The sequence below is a fragment of the Notamacropus eugenii genome, chromosome 2 (assembly GCF_028372415.1).
Source record: "Notamacropus eugenii isolate mMacEug1 chromosome 2, mMacEug1.pri_v2, whole genome shotgun sequence".
Lineage (NCBI taxonomy): Eukaryota > Metazoa > Chordata > Mammalia > Diprotodontia > Macropodidae > Notamacropus > Notamacropus eugenii.
In genome coordinates, this window is record NC_092873.1 from 1,295,211 (window position 1) to 1,309,925 (window position 14,715).

Below are 14,715 nucleotides of genomic sequence, written 5' to 3' on the forward strand. Positions count from 1 at the left end.
AGCAAGGGCAAACTCTTCTTAGAGATACCTGAGGTATTCTGGGTGAATTTGGGTGGATGACTTATACCTTTCCGGCAAATTGAGACCTTTCTCCCTGAAGCATTTCTCTAATCCCTTTCAAAGAAGCAAAAGTAACTTGGGCAAATGTCTCCAGAGAAAAGAAATAATTGGCAAAATCATATTAACTGTGAACTTGAGTTTGGGTTGGGTGATGTTATTCCATTTGCTTTTTACTTTTATTTCAAATTTGTTTGCGTGAAGAATTTTGCTCTGTTCACCAGGGACCAAATATGTTGGTTTTATCACTGATCATATTTTATCTTACACAGATCGAATTGAACTAGTCAGAAGATACAAAGAAGTGTCAGATGTTAGAGGAAAGAGACTAGGTATTAGACGTCATGGACCTTAACTATCTCATAGGAATATGAGGAATCTGAGGCCAACAATATGACAGTATGGGTTAGTGTTAGAGGTATGGTTAAAACAAAATGAATATGATTCCTAGGACAAATGTATATCACCTATATCATAATTTGTAATAAGCAACTCTCAATAATTCATAGAATTTTAGGTCGTTTGGAAGAATGCTTTTGTTCTCCTTAGTGCCTTCTCACTATATATGTTTATCATGTATGCATGTATGTATCTATGCATATACACATATTATATATAATGTGTGCATGTGTATATATGTGAGTACATACATATGTATGCATATATGTATGTTTGTATAAATATATTAGGCAATCTATGTATGTGTCAAGTCCCATTATGCTTATAAATTATATGATTTTTTAGGGTGCTCCCTCCACTGTAAGGATATTTATTCCCCCCCTTTTTCTTGGGTTATAGTTATTATTGTACAGTCATTCGATCATCTTTGAATATTCATAACCACTTTGACCATAGTGTGCAAGACCATTCTATTGTCCACTATCTCCCAAATTATGTCTTAGTTGATATCCCTTGCCTCAGCATCACTATTCATCCTTCTCTTCTTCTGCTGTTTCCTTTTTTGTTGGCCTTCCATTTTTTCCAACATCTGGTCCTTTTCCAGTAAATCCTGTCTTCTCATTATGTTCTCAAAGCATTTAGACTTCAGCTTTAATATTTGACTCTCCAGTAAATAGTGTGAATTAAGTTCCTTAAGTTTTGACTGACTTAATATCCTTGCTATCCAAGAGATTCTCCAAAGTCTTCTCCTGTATGGCAATTCAAAAGCATTGATTCTACAGGACTCATCTTCACTCGAAGTTCAATTCCCTTAGCCATACATTTCTCTTAAAACAATTATAGCTTTGACTTCACTGGCCTTTGTTGGCAAGATGATGTCTCTGCTTTTTAGTATTATATCCAGGTTTATCATAACTTTTCTTCTAAAGATCAATTGTATTTTATCTGCCTATAAAATCCCTAAAAAGATCCCTAACTTTGAGTCCAAGAATAGAAAATTGAGCACTGCCTCCATTTCTTCTCCCTCTTTGTGCCAGGGAGTGAAGGAACAAGTAGACAAAATCTTGGATTTATTGATGTTAGGTTGCAAATCAGCTTTTATACTCTCCTTTTTCACCCTCATCAATATATTTCTTAATTGCTCTTCACTTTCTTTTTTTAATTTATTTATTTAACTTTTCACATTCCTTTTCACAAAATGTTGGGTTCCAAATTTTCTCCCCTTTTGTCCCCTCCTCCCACCGCAAAACACCGATTATTCTAATTGCCCCATCACCAATCTGCTCTCTCTTCTATCATCTCTCTCTGCCCTTATCTCCATCTTCTCTTTTGTCCTGTAGGGCCAAATAACTTTCTATACCCTTTTACCTGTATTTCTTATTTCCTAGTGGCAAGAACAGTACTCGACAGTTGTTCCTAAAACTTTGAGTTCCAACTTCTTTTCCTCCCTCCCTCCCCACCCCTTCCCTTTGGAAGGCAAGCAATTCAATATAGGCCAAATCTGTGTAGTTTCGCAAATGACTTCCATAATGGTCGTGTTGTGTAAGACTAACTATATTTCCCTCCATCCTATCCTGTCCCCCATTGCTTCTATTCTCTCTTTTGATCCTGTCCCTCCCCAAGAGTGTTGATTTCTAACTGCTCTTCCTCTCCATGCCCTCCCTTCCATCATCCCCCCATCCTGCTTATCCCGTTATCCCCCACGTTCCTGTATTGTAAGATAGGTTTTCATACCAAAATGAGCGTGCATTTTGTTTCTTCCTTTCGTGGAATGTGATGAGCGTAAACTTCATGTTTTTCTCTCACCTCCCCTCTTTATCCCTCCACTAATAAGTCTTTTGCTTGCCTCTTTTATGAGAGATAATTTGCCCCATTCCATTTCTCCCTTTTTCCTCCCAATATATTTCTCTCTCACTGAGTGATTTCATTTTTTAAAAATATGATCCCATCCTCTTCAATTCACTCTGTGCACTCTGTCTCTATGTGTGTGTTCGTGTGCATGTGTGTGTGCGTGAAATTCCACCCAGTACCCAGATACTGAAAAGTTTCAAGAGTAACAAATATTGTCTTTCCATGTAGGAATGTAAACAGTTCAACTTTAGTAAGTCCCTTATGACTTCTCTTTCCTGTTCACCTTTTCATGCTTGTCTTCATTCTTGTGTTTGAAAGTCAAATTTTCTTTCAGGCTCTGGTCTTTTCATCAAGAATGCCTGAAAGTCCTCTATTTCGCTGAAAGACCAATAATTCCCCTGAAGTGTTATACTCAGTTTTGCTGGGTAGGTGATTCTTGGTTTTAGTCCTAGTTCCTTTGACTTCTGGAATATCCTATTCCACTCCCTTCGATCCCTTGATGTAGAAGCTGCTAGATCTTGTGTTATCCTGATTGTATTTCCACAATACTTGAATTGTTTCTTTCTAGCTGCTTGCAATATTTTCTCCTTGACCTGGGAACTCTGGAATTTGGCCACAATGTTCCTAGGAGTTTCTCTTTTTGGATCTCTTTCAGGTGGTGATATGTGGATTCCTTGAATACTTATTTTGCCCTCTGGTTCTAGAATCTCAGGACAGTTTTCCTTGATAATTTCATGAAAGATGATGTCTAGGCTCCTTTTTTGGTCATGGCTTTCAGATAGTCCCATAATTTTTAAATTATCTCTCCTGGATCTACTTTCCAGGTCAATTGTTTTTCCAATGAGATATTTCACATTATCTTCCATTTTTTTCATTCTTTTGGTTTTGTTTTGTGATTTCTTAGTTTCTCATAAAGTCATTAGCCTCCATCTGTTCCATTCTAATTTTGAAAGAACTATTTTCTTCAGTGAGCTTTTGAACCTCCTCTTCTATTTGGCTAATTCTGCTTTTGAAAGCATTCTTCTCCTCATTGGCTTTTTGAACCTCTTTTGCCAATTGAGTTAACCTATTGTTCAAGGTGTTATTTTCTTCAGCATTTTTTTGGGTCTCCTTTAGCAGGATGTTTACTTGTTTTTCATGCTTTGCTTGCAAGTCTCTCATTTCTCTTCCCAGTTTTTACTTCACCTCTCTAACTTGATTTTCAAAATCCTTTTTGAGCTCTTCCATGGCCTGAGCCCATTGAGTGGGCTGGGAAACAGAAGCCTTGACTTCTGTGTCTTTCCTTGATGTTAAGCATTGTTCTTCCTCATCAGAAAGAAAGGGAGGAAATACCTGTTCACCAAGAAAGTAACCTTCTATACTCTTATTTTTTTTCCCTTTTCTGGGCATTATCCCAGCCAGTGACTTGACTTCTGGATGTTCTCTTCACACGCACCTCACCTCCAGATGCTCCCAGCCAGTTCTTGGGGTCTGAGATTCAAATGCTGCTTCCCAGCCTAAGGGCTTCGGTGGGGGCAGGGCTGCTTTTCAGTGTGAAATTAAGTTCAGGTGCTCAAGTGGGGGCAGGGCCGCCTCACAGGCTCAATTCCCTCATGGGGTTTATGCAGAGACCTTTAACAATGGATCTGGGCTTCTGCCTGCTTGAGGAGCCCTGGTCTGCTCCCACTTCCACTGCTGCCTCCCTAGGGGGCCTGAGTTATGGGGACACCCCACTCCCTTCTCGGCAAACCGAGAAGACCCTCTCACCAACCTTTGGGGCCCGTGGGTGGAGGGACCCGCGCGGTTGCTGGCGATTCTGTCCCTGAAGCCTGCTTGGATTTTCTCCTCTTGGTGCTGTGCGGCCAAGGCAGGGATGGGCTCGGCTCTGGATCCGCAGCGCGAAGGACCTTTTGCGAGAGGTTTTCAGGTCCCTCTGGAACAGAAATCTCCTCTGCTCCATTGTTCTGTGGCTTCTGCTGCTCCAGAATTTGTTGGGAGGTCTTTGTTACAGATATTTTATGGGCTGTGGGTTCAGAGCTAGCGTATATGTGTCTTTCTACTCCATCATCTTGGCTCCACACCCCTCTTCCCTTTCTTCTCTCAGAATGGTATTTGCATATCTGAGACTGTTGATATTTAACCTGGCAAGGAGAATTTAAGTTTAATTCAAGCTTTTGGCTCATGCAGCCTTCCATTTGTATGATATACTCTTCATATACATTTAATAAATGAGATGACAGTAAGCTTAATTTACTGATTCACCTTTTTTATTAAAAGAATTTGTAATTTGTTTCCAACTTTTTGACATTTATTTAAATCAGCTGAACCTGAATTCAAAGGTGAAATAGACCAAATGTTCTCAATATCATTGTTCTCAATTTGCTGAGGTACATTGGGCAGCTAAGTGGCACAGTAAATAGAATAGTGGACCAAGAAGTAAGGAAGGCTCATCTTCCTGAGTTAAAAAAAAAAAACTGACCTCAGACACTTACTAGCTGTATAACCTTGTGCAAGTCACTTCCCACTGTTTCTCTCCATTTCCTTATCTGCAAAAATCATCTGGAGAAGGAAGTAGCAAATTATCCCAGTATCTTTGCCAAGAAAGCCCCAAACAGGATCACGAAGAGTCAGACATGATTGGAAAATGACTGAACAATAGATCTAAGGTAATATAAGATAATATAAGAATTTATTTTTTATTATGTAAGAAATGCTGCCATTTTCATAATACTTCAAGCTTCCCAAAGCTTTTCTTTGTTGTCACAACAGCTGTGTGAGCTATTGTGAAATGTGTTCAAGAGTCAAGAACAGAATTCTCCCAGTCCAGAATCTCAAAATTTATTTAATGTTTATAAGCTTTTCCTGGAGATACTACAAATCTCACTGATTTCCTTGAGCACAGCTTCTCAGCTTCCATTCAGACATCCTCCATTAACATACTGCTATTTCCAAATGGGACAAAAACCTGTCATTGAAAAGGAACACTGTACAATGGAGAGACCTACATTTGACCAAGGGTAAGATCTAGTCTGAGATACCAAGAGAATGCTCAATTAGTCTCATTGCATGACCTTACTTGACCCTTTTCTCCTTGAAATATTTTTTAGCCCACTCCAAAGAATAAAGAGTCATTTAGGCAGATGTCTCCAGAGAGAAATAATAATTGGTGAAAAAATCTTTACTAGAAACTTTGATTCCATTTGAGATACTATCAATTTTGTTTATGTAGTATTAATTCATTTATTTAATTTCAAATATGTTTATTTGGTATATTATGCTTGTGCTTCAGTTGGCATCATCAGGTTTAGAAACACTACTTTAAGCTGCAGCATTAACTTAGAACGAGTCTTGAAATACATAAAACAATGCAGAAAAGACTTTCAAGCTTCTAATCCATTCAATTAAAATTGACATTTGTTAGGCACTTCATTAAGTGCTAAGAAGATATAAATGAACACTTCCCTCCCTTCAAGGAGCTTGTATTCTATTGTGTGGATAACAGCATGAGAGTGCACACAAATATGCGTATTCTCAGAGCTTCATATAGAGCTTATTACATCCTAGTGAACTGACTTATTTGGCTGACTCACTATCTATGCAAAACAGGTTAAAAAGTTTCAAAGCTATTAAATGGCTTTGAAGGAAAGGAAAATTGCATTTGAGAGAATCACAGATTACTTCCCAGGTATGATAGAAGCATGTATAGTATAATTTTATCCCCCCCCACACACACCCCTCCTATCTGTGTCTAATGTTGTCTATGGTATCCATCTCTACAACAGGAGGGAAGAGGGAAAAAAAAATTTTCTTGATGACTTTATCGTGTATTTAAAAGGAATAGGAAGTTGTACACAGATTTGTACAAAGTAGATTTGCAGTTTCCTGTACAATAATATTTTTTATTATGCTGTTATGGAAATGCTTGCTTCATTACATAAATTTAAAATACATTGATGTTTTTAAAAACTATTTTAAAAAAGGAGAGAGGAGATGAAACACAACATGAAAGGAAAAGCCAGAAGAACACTTTGGCTGGACCACTGAGTCTGTAAAAGGAATGATATAAAGTAAATATAATATAAATTATAAAGCAATAATAATAAAACTGGAAAGCCAAATTAATGTCAATTTGTTTGCAAAGCAAAAGGCTCAGATTTCAATCGTGAATGAATGAGGAGCCGCAGGATTTCATAGAGGAGTGGCATGTTGTGATCAGACCGAGATTTGAGGAATATTCCTAATGCACTAGGAAATATGAAGACACTATGTTCATTTGGGTTTTTCTCTGCTAGAATCTCCACCGAAGATGGTATTTTTATGGAAATTTCATTACTGCTAACAAAAAAGCTGATATGAAATAAGGTTAAAATGTACAACAAATCTGCAGTGTTGGCATAATTTTATTTTTTATCCCATTCTTGTCCTTCATGTAAAAACTAAGACTTTGGCACCCTAGACACATCACTCATCGAATGTCTCCAAGTACAGGGTCACTTGGTTCCAATAAGTACAGTCTATGATCGATTTGAAACTCTGTTCTTCAGGGGACTTTTCCTGAGAACATTCCTCAAAGCTGCTTTAACATCTCTGTTTCTCAGACTATAGATGAGTGGGTTCAGCACAGGACTCACAAAAGTGTAGAATACAGCTATGACTTTGGATTCCTCAACACTTTAATCAGTGGATGGTCTCACATACATGCATAAAAGAGTCCCATAAAACAAAATAACAGCCATCATGTGAGAACCACAGGTGGAGAAGGCCTTCTTCCTTCCCTCAGCAGAGCGAATACGGAGAATGGCTGCCAGGATGAATGCATAAGAAATGAGAATGATGGTAAGTGAGTTGGAGAGATTGAACCCAGCTGAGATCAACATGGCAAGCTCTTTGACATAGGTATCAGAGCAGGACAGCTTGATGAGAGGGGGATCAGCACAGTAGAAGTGGTTAATGATGTTGGATCTACAGAAGGACAAGCTAAATGTCAGGGTTCATTGGAGCAGGCTCTCAGAGAAGCTATAGACATAAGGAAAGGTGGCCAGGCAGATGCAGACTCTCCTAGACATTTTCACGCTACAATGTAGTGGGCTGCAGATGGCAATATAGCAGTCATAGGCCATGGCAGCCAACAGGTAAAGCTCAGTGAGCAGCAAAGCAATGAAAATGTAACATTGAACAAAACAACCAGAAAAGGAAATGCTCTTTCTTTCAGGTAAGAAATTAGCTAGCATCTCGGGGGTTGCATTGGAGGAATAGCACAAGTCAACCATAGTACATGCGTGTATGAAGGCGAGGCTCAAGTTTGATCAGCACGATCATTCCAAGGTTTCCTAACAAGATGACAATGTAGATTCCAAGGAAAGCCACAAACAAAACATACTGTAGTTCAGGATGATCTGTAAGTCCGAGGAGAATAAATTCAGTTACTCTACTGCTGTCATTTTGACTTGACATTTCTATGGTTTCCTGTGGTCTTCTGGCTTCAAAGGAGACAAAGGAGAAATGAATAAAAGATCACATGATATGGTTCTTTGCATTTCACAGAATATTTTCTTCAAAGCAGCCCTAGGCAACATAGAGAGTGAAGGCTATTGTTATGATTTCACTGAGGTAATAGACCTGTGAGAAACAAAAGATCTGTCCAATATTGTAATGTAAAAGCATCTGAAGTTGCATGTAATATTTTTGTCACCAAGTATAATATTAATCAATTAATGGACACTTCATTTCTTTTTTGAGAAATTTGCAAAGTTCTCTTGTGCTTCATATTGTCATTCTCTCTTACTATATGCCTATTCTTCTACACACACACACGCACGCACACACACACACACACACACTTATACCTAAACACACACACACACAAAACACAAAAATGCTAATATCTTGTTCTTAAGCACAAAAATGTTGGATGGCTTTAAGAGTTTTGATTCCAGGATTTGACAGCTAGAAGGTATTATATGTTCATTACTCAACAGCATTGTACGGCAAGCAAGGTATTTAATATAAGTGGCTTTATGTATGGAAATACACCCATAGTGTCCTAAACTGAGAAGGAAATTGTACGTGATCCTGAGACATCTGGAATATTCTGTTCATTTCTATGAACAGCATTTTATGAAAGGGAGTATAGCTAGAATTCTAAATGACTTAATCATATGAACATCAACTCAAAGAATATTTAACTGGAGAAGAGAGAAATTTGGGGCAAGATGTTTGTAATCAATTACTTAAAAGACTAATATGTGGAAGTGACTTGTTACTAATTATAATGTTCTACTTCCGTTTCTTCTTTATTCCTTCTATATTAGTGAAGTGAATTTTAAAAATCACAATCTTTTAGGATACTTAGAGTGAGGGATGAAGTAGTCCTTGTGGTACTAGTCCCTAAACTTGGACTAGCCATATGCTGGACTATGCTAAAGTACAGTAATATATCCTTACAATAAAATGCAACAGCAGTGAAAGGTCTTATGCCATTGTTTGAGTGATTTTATGATTAGCTTGTTCGAGTATGAGGAAGGGAGGAATTATAGCTTTAGTCTCATAGGAACAGGAGAAGGATGAATTTGCCTAAGGGAAGAAAAATTCTGTATTTACAGGAGACAAATAGATATTTGACTCTGCAACTGTAACCCCATGAGCACTTAACCAAATCCTTGTAGCACGTAAATCATTTAAACTAGGTTTCTTCTAAATTTTTCCTCCACCCCCAGAAAGTCACAAGTGAGGGGGCATTTTGGAGGAGTATCTCCCTGTAATCCCCAACCTTTCCTTAGCAGGAAAGTGTCCCCACATCTCTCCTTTCAGTTCAATGTAGAGGCAAGACTTGAGTTAATGGTTGACTTTCGTAAGTAGCCTCAATACCAAAATTTTCCAGTGTAATGGAGGGAAATGAACTCGAGGCTTAAAGTCAAATGGTCGCATTTCAAAACCCAGTTCATTGACTGACATTCAGTAAAATGCTTTGGCTCTGAGAGCCCTCTTCTCCTCTTCTCCCCTTTTTAAAAGGGGTACACTAATCACTGTCTTACACTTTCAGTTATGTTTCATTCTATCCATAAAGGCAACTGCGAACAATTGAAAGGGCTTTGGGTGTGCAGTGAGAAGATGTGGCTTTGAGTCTTACTAGCTAGCTGTATGTCCTTCGGCAAATCATTTATATTCTCCAAGCCTATTTCCTCATCTTTAAATAAAGGAAGTTAGATTCAAATATTTCTGAGGTCTAAATCCTATAGTCCTGTAATGAAATGGAATCCAAATAGGAATGTATTCAATAATTTTAAAACATTTTCTCAGTACCACCCCTGATTTTAACCACTGAGATGTGACATATTAATGTCACATTAATGATTCCACAGATTTAATCTTAATTATTAGACAGATGTTCAATAAACCTTTTAGATCAACCATCTAAGCCCCTCATATTACAGATGAAGAAACTAAATCCCAGAGAGCTTAAGTGATTTCTTTAAGGTTACAGGTTGTCGCAGAGCAAGGATTCAAACCCAAATTCACTGCCCCCAAATTTTGTGTTTCTTCACTAGATGGATTTATCTAGATACATTACATTTGGTGAGATAAAGGGAAGACAGAGGAACTGTTTCATTTCTAGCCTTATCTCCCAACATAGGAAGTTTCTTTTCCTTTTATGGAATATTTTCAAATATTCCTGTCATTACCAACCTAGTAAGTCACCCTTTGGCCACTCCTTCCTCAGTTATAGAGAAAATTTAAGATAAAACATTGGTAATCAATTCCAGTCATCCCTTCTGTTACTTTACCAACATTGATAAAACATCAGTCAGAAAGAATTTAATAAGTGCCTGTGAGATGACTCTCTTTCTTTCTCCACTTCTCTCTCTCTCTCTCTCTCTCTCTCTCTCTCTGTGCTTTATTCTCGTCTCTTCTCTTCTCTCCTCTCCTCTTCTCTCCTTTCCTCTCTTCTCTCTTCTTTTTTCTTCTCTTTTCCTCTCTTCTCTCTCTCTTTCCCTCTTCCTCCTCCTCCCCTTCTCCACATATCCCCTTCTTTGTCTCTTTCACTTAGATATATCAACATATTACATTACTATTTCTAAGTGTGCTAATCAAAATTTTAGTGATCTCAGTTGAGTCATCACGTCATCTCTTTTCCCAGGAGTGAACACTTCTGATTTTTTAATCCCTACTTTTATTATAGTATCCAATCATTTCAGACAGTTGTTCTACTAATGGCCCTGAAGGCATCTTCAAAGAATATTTTCAGTCTTTTAGATTTATTTTTATTTGTCATTTGAAAGAAGTTTTCCAAATATGTGATAACTTTTAAAATTTTATCCAGAGTACTGACAGCACATGAAAGATGGCAGTTGTCACTGTACTCATTGTACCTCATTCCAAAGCAAAAGTTGTCCTTTACCAGTCACAGAATGTGCTTCGCATCAAGATCAGGATAGGAATGAAGTAAAAATCCTTGGGTTTCTGAAGACATTGAAGGTTTACACCTCCCTGCAAAGGAAAAGAGAACTCTTTGAATCTTCCCAGCCTGTAAAATGAAAAAGCTGTGTCTGAGAAACCGAATTTGCTTCCTGAAGAACATGCATCTCAAAAGGACTAAGAAATCACAGGAACTGATTGCATGCTGCATTGTCCCTGGAGACACTGACAGAAGCAGGAATCAGGGACGTGTATATTTCTCCTCAATTATCTGTGATTTGGGAATTGTTGGCATTGGAGTCAGACTTGACCCAGATGCTTGTTTTGAGAATAATCCCTTGCACAATCAAATGATAGCATTTTTCCTCAAAGCCTTCTCATTGTTTAAACAATAGATCTTGAGATTACGTTACAGAAGAGCCTTGCTTCTACTCACTTTTAGGGCCAGCCAGAAACCAAGTATTGTTGTAGACAGCACAGACTTATCCGTTCTCGACTAATTCTTTTGTCTCAAGGTACCCAATTCCTCTCTCATTTTTCTAAAAATTCTATATACTTAATAATAGTTATTGATTCATTGATTGATTTTACAGAAGACTTAACTGTCCCCTCCCCCTTGCTCTGAGGTGAGTTAAACACATTCATTCTGATATCATTAGGCCAGAGAAAGGAAGATTTGAGGGTTCATTAGAATTTATTTGGCATACTAGAAGAGATTTCCCAGGTGAAGTGATTATACTTGATCTGTTTGAAGATCTCTAATTTTGATGAAGTGGTTTCTGCCCACTTTCAGGACAGAAATTGGAGAAATGAAGGGAATTTTCAGAGAGGCAGATTTTGGAAAGTAAAAATTGAAGATCCTATCACTCAAAATTTGCACCTTCCAGAAATGGGTGGGTCCTGAGTCTAGCCACAGTAGAGGGCTTCAAAAGGAGCAGTCGGAGGGCTGGCTAATACATTTCTGAGGCCAAAATTCCACTCTTGTACTGCATAGCTAAATAACATTATACATGGCCTGAGTCCAAATCTGGCTTTAGACACTTGCTAGCTATGTGACGCTGGGCAAGTCACTTAACCGTGCTGCCTCAGTCCCTCATCTGTAAAATGAGCTGGAGAAAGAAATGGCAAATCACTCTAGTATCTTTGCTAAGAAAACCCCAAATGATGTCAAGAAAAGGTGAATACAATTTTAATGACTTCAACAACAGAGAAGATGAAGTTTTTCATTAGATCTTAGATTCAGAGGAAGAAAAAACCATTGAGGCACCGTGTCCAACCTCCTTCAATTTCCAAGCAACAGAACTAAAGCCCGAAGAGAATAAGGGACTTTTCAAAGGTAATAAAGCTGGCAGATAATAGAGTCGGGATTTGAATTCAGCTTCTCTAACTCCAAGCTCTCCTCTCAGCCAGGTTAAAGATTTTTCTCACTCACATTTGAAGCTCTCTTCAGTGTTTGTGGGTTGAGAAGTCAGAAATCCACAGCACCTGCCAGTGATTCAGTCGCCTAAGGCCTGTTCCTGTTCTGCTCTCTCTGCACCAGCACAGCCCACATCGAAATAGCCAGGTGTGATAGACACTTCGTGTCAATGTTGCAGATTGTCTCGGGCTGGAAATTTACTTCAGTTTGCAATTTTCTGGCTTCTGATGCTTACAATTTGTTTAGAGTCACTTTTTATAGGCTTTTTTTGGAGTTTGAGGGGAGAACTGTAACAGGTTCCTCCTTCCACTCCACGATCTTGACTCCATTTTCCATCATGTAATCTTATAAACTCTTGCATGAGAAAGTGTCTTTTGATGCGGAATAATAAATTTTGTTAAATGGGGTTATCAACTACAATCTAACAGGGAGACCATGGAGACTCATAGGTTTGAATGACCTCTTTAAAACTGTTCCCTGCGAGCTAATCCAAGCATGTTGGAGTGTAATCTTAATTAATCAAGTACTAAAGGACCAACGAAGGAAAATGCTATCCACATTAAGAGAAAGAACTGATCAGTTATGCATATATACATACACACATACATATATACATGCATGCATACATGCATATACATATATGTATATGGTTTGCACATATATAAATTTTTGTATGTTTCTAATGGAAGCTTTCTCTAGAACGGAGTAGAGAAGTAGAGAGGAAAAAAATAAAAATACATAGCAGAGAAGCAGGAAAAGCAGGGTAGCTTTGAAAATGGTATGTGGCATCAATTACATAGATTTCCAAAAAAGCCAGCAGTATGAAATGGAAATTCATACTGTTGAATCCTCTTTTCATGTTGAGTTGTGTACATGGAAATGTTCTCTTTTGTTGCCTTTTTGTATTTAAGTTCCCGACGAATAAAAGAAAAAAAGAAAAGAAAATGATTGCCCTGGTACAATGTTCACTGTCTTAAATAAACTGATACACATCATATAAGGCCTGGGCTACTTCTCAAAGCTAATAATGGATTGCAAGCTCATTTTCATGCAAGAAATATAAAATATATAACCTGGAGTATTCTAGATTTATACCATTGTGCAAAGATCCTTCTGTGTAAGGAAAAATTTGATTGAATACTTTAGGGCTTGTAGAATCAGTTTGCAAAGGACTGCTTAAAAGAAGCAAATATCTCCCCCTATCCCCAGCAAATTGGTGGAGTGGGTCATGTGACAATGCTCAATAAACAGCAGGATATTCTTTGTTAGTAGAATTAATGTGCCTTAATCATTTATTTTTGTTGCCTATATCTGTCTTAGATATGGAGAATACGTTTATAGTCCTTCATGATGATACATTTATGGTCAGTAACTGCAAACTTGATCATGTTTCTTCTCACAGATTTCAGTCCTAATTTTAATGTTTATATTGTTTTTAACTTGTCTGGAATGAAAATCTTAAAATATGACAATACTGTCATTTCAATTACCCATTCTCCATTATAAAATGTGACTAGAACATCCAATAGGAAGAATAAATTGTACTAATTAACAATATGCGTTAAATTTGCAAAGATAAAAAATGGAACTAAGAACCTGAGAAGGCAGAAGTCTACATACATGCACACACACACATATACACATATTAGATAGACAGATACAGGCACAGAGTGTTGGACGAGCTGTGAATTGGACTGATCATTTTGTAAAACAATTCAGAATTATGCAATAAATAGTACTGAGAAACTCATAGCCTCTGACCTTTTGATTCCATGACTTGTTATATCTTATACATCAAGGGTGTAGAATAAAGAAATGCCCTAAATATTGAAACCAGGACATTGTGTGGTAGGAGAAAAAAACTGGAAACGTAGTGGGTTTGATCACTTAGCAGGGTGGGGGGAAAGTGGATGAACAAATTGTAGAACAATTTATAGTACAATAATAGTATAGTAACATATGAAACATGTGAATTCAGGACAATGTAAATAAATGTCAAATGATGCAGAATAAAGAAAATAAAGCCAAGATAACAATAAGCATGATTATAGTAATGTCAATGAAAACAGCACAGTTATTTTCTGAACTCGGATTAATTGCAATGTCCAATCATCGTCCCAGAGGACAAGTGATGACACATATTTCCACCCTCAGGACAGACAAAGAGAACGCTATAGTTAAATGAATGATACATACATTGAAATACATTATTATTGTGTCAGTTTCTCTTGATTTCTTTATTGTAAGAGAAATATTATATTCCATGCTTTTGGATTACATGTCAAGAAATGACTGTTATACAAAAAGATATCAAATAAAACTCTTTTTAAAGTGTAGGAAATATAGGGTCTCAATATGAAATATATGTGCATAATACACTGAAGATAGAGATATGTTCATATATATGCCCAAATCTGGCTAGCAAAGCAAATATATGGCTAACAAGGACTAAAAATTTCTTGTAATCATCGGTCTCTTGGACATTACCATGCTGCCTCTTTGGATATTTGTGCTATTATCAATTAATCTGCAAGAACTTTTTGGGGGTCATCTATATGTAATCTTGGAGAAACACAGATATGATGGAAATTGTGGTC

The 14,715-nt window shown here is 37.5% G+C and overlaps 1 pseudogene; it reads right to left on the reverse strand.

Annotated features, from left to right (window-relative positions):
• Positions 1-6,800: 6,800 nt before the first annotated feature.
• On the reverse strand, positions 6,801-7,740 carry LOC140523262 (olfactory receptor 5M11-like; annotated as a pseudogene).
• Positions 7,741-14,715: the final 6,975 nt, after the last annotated feature.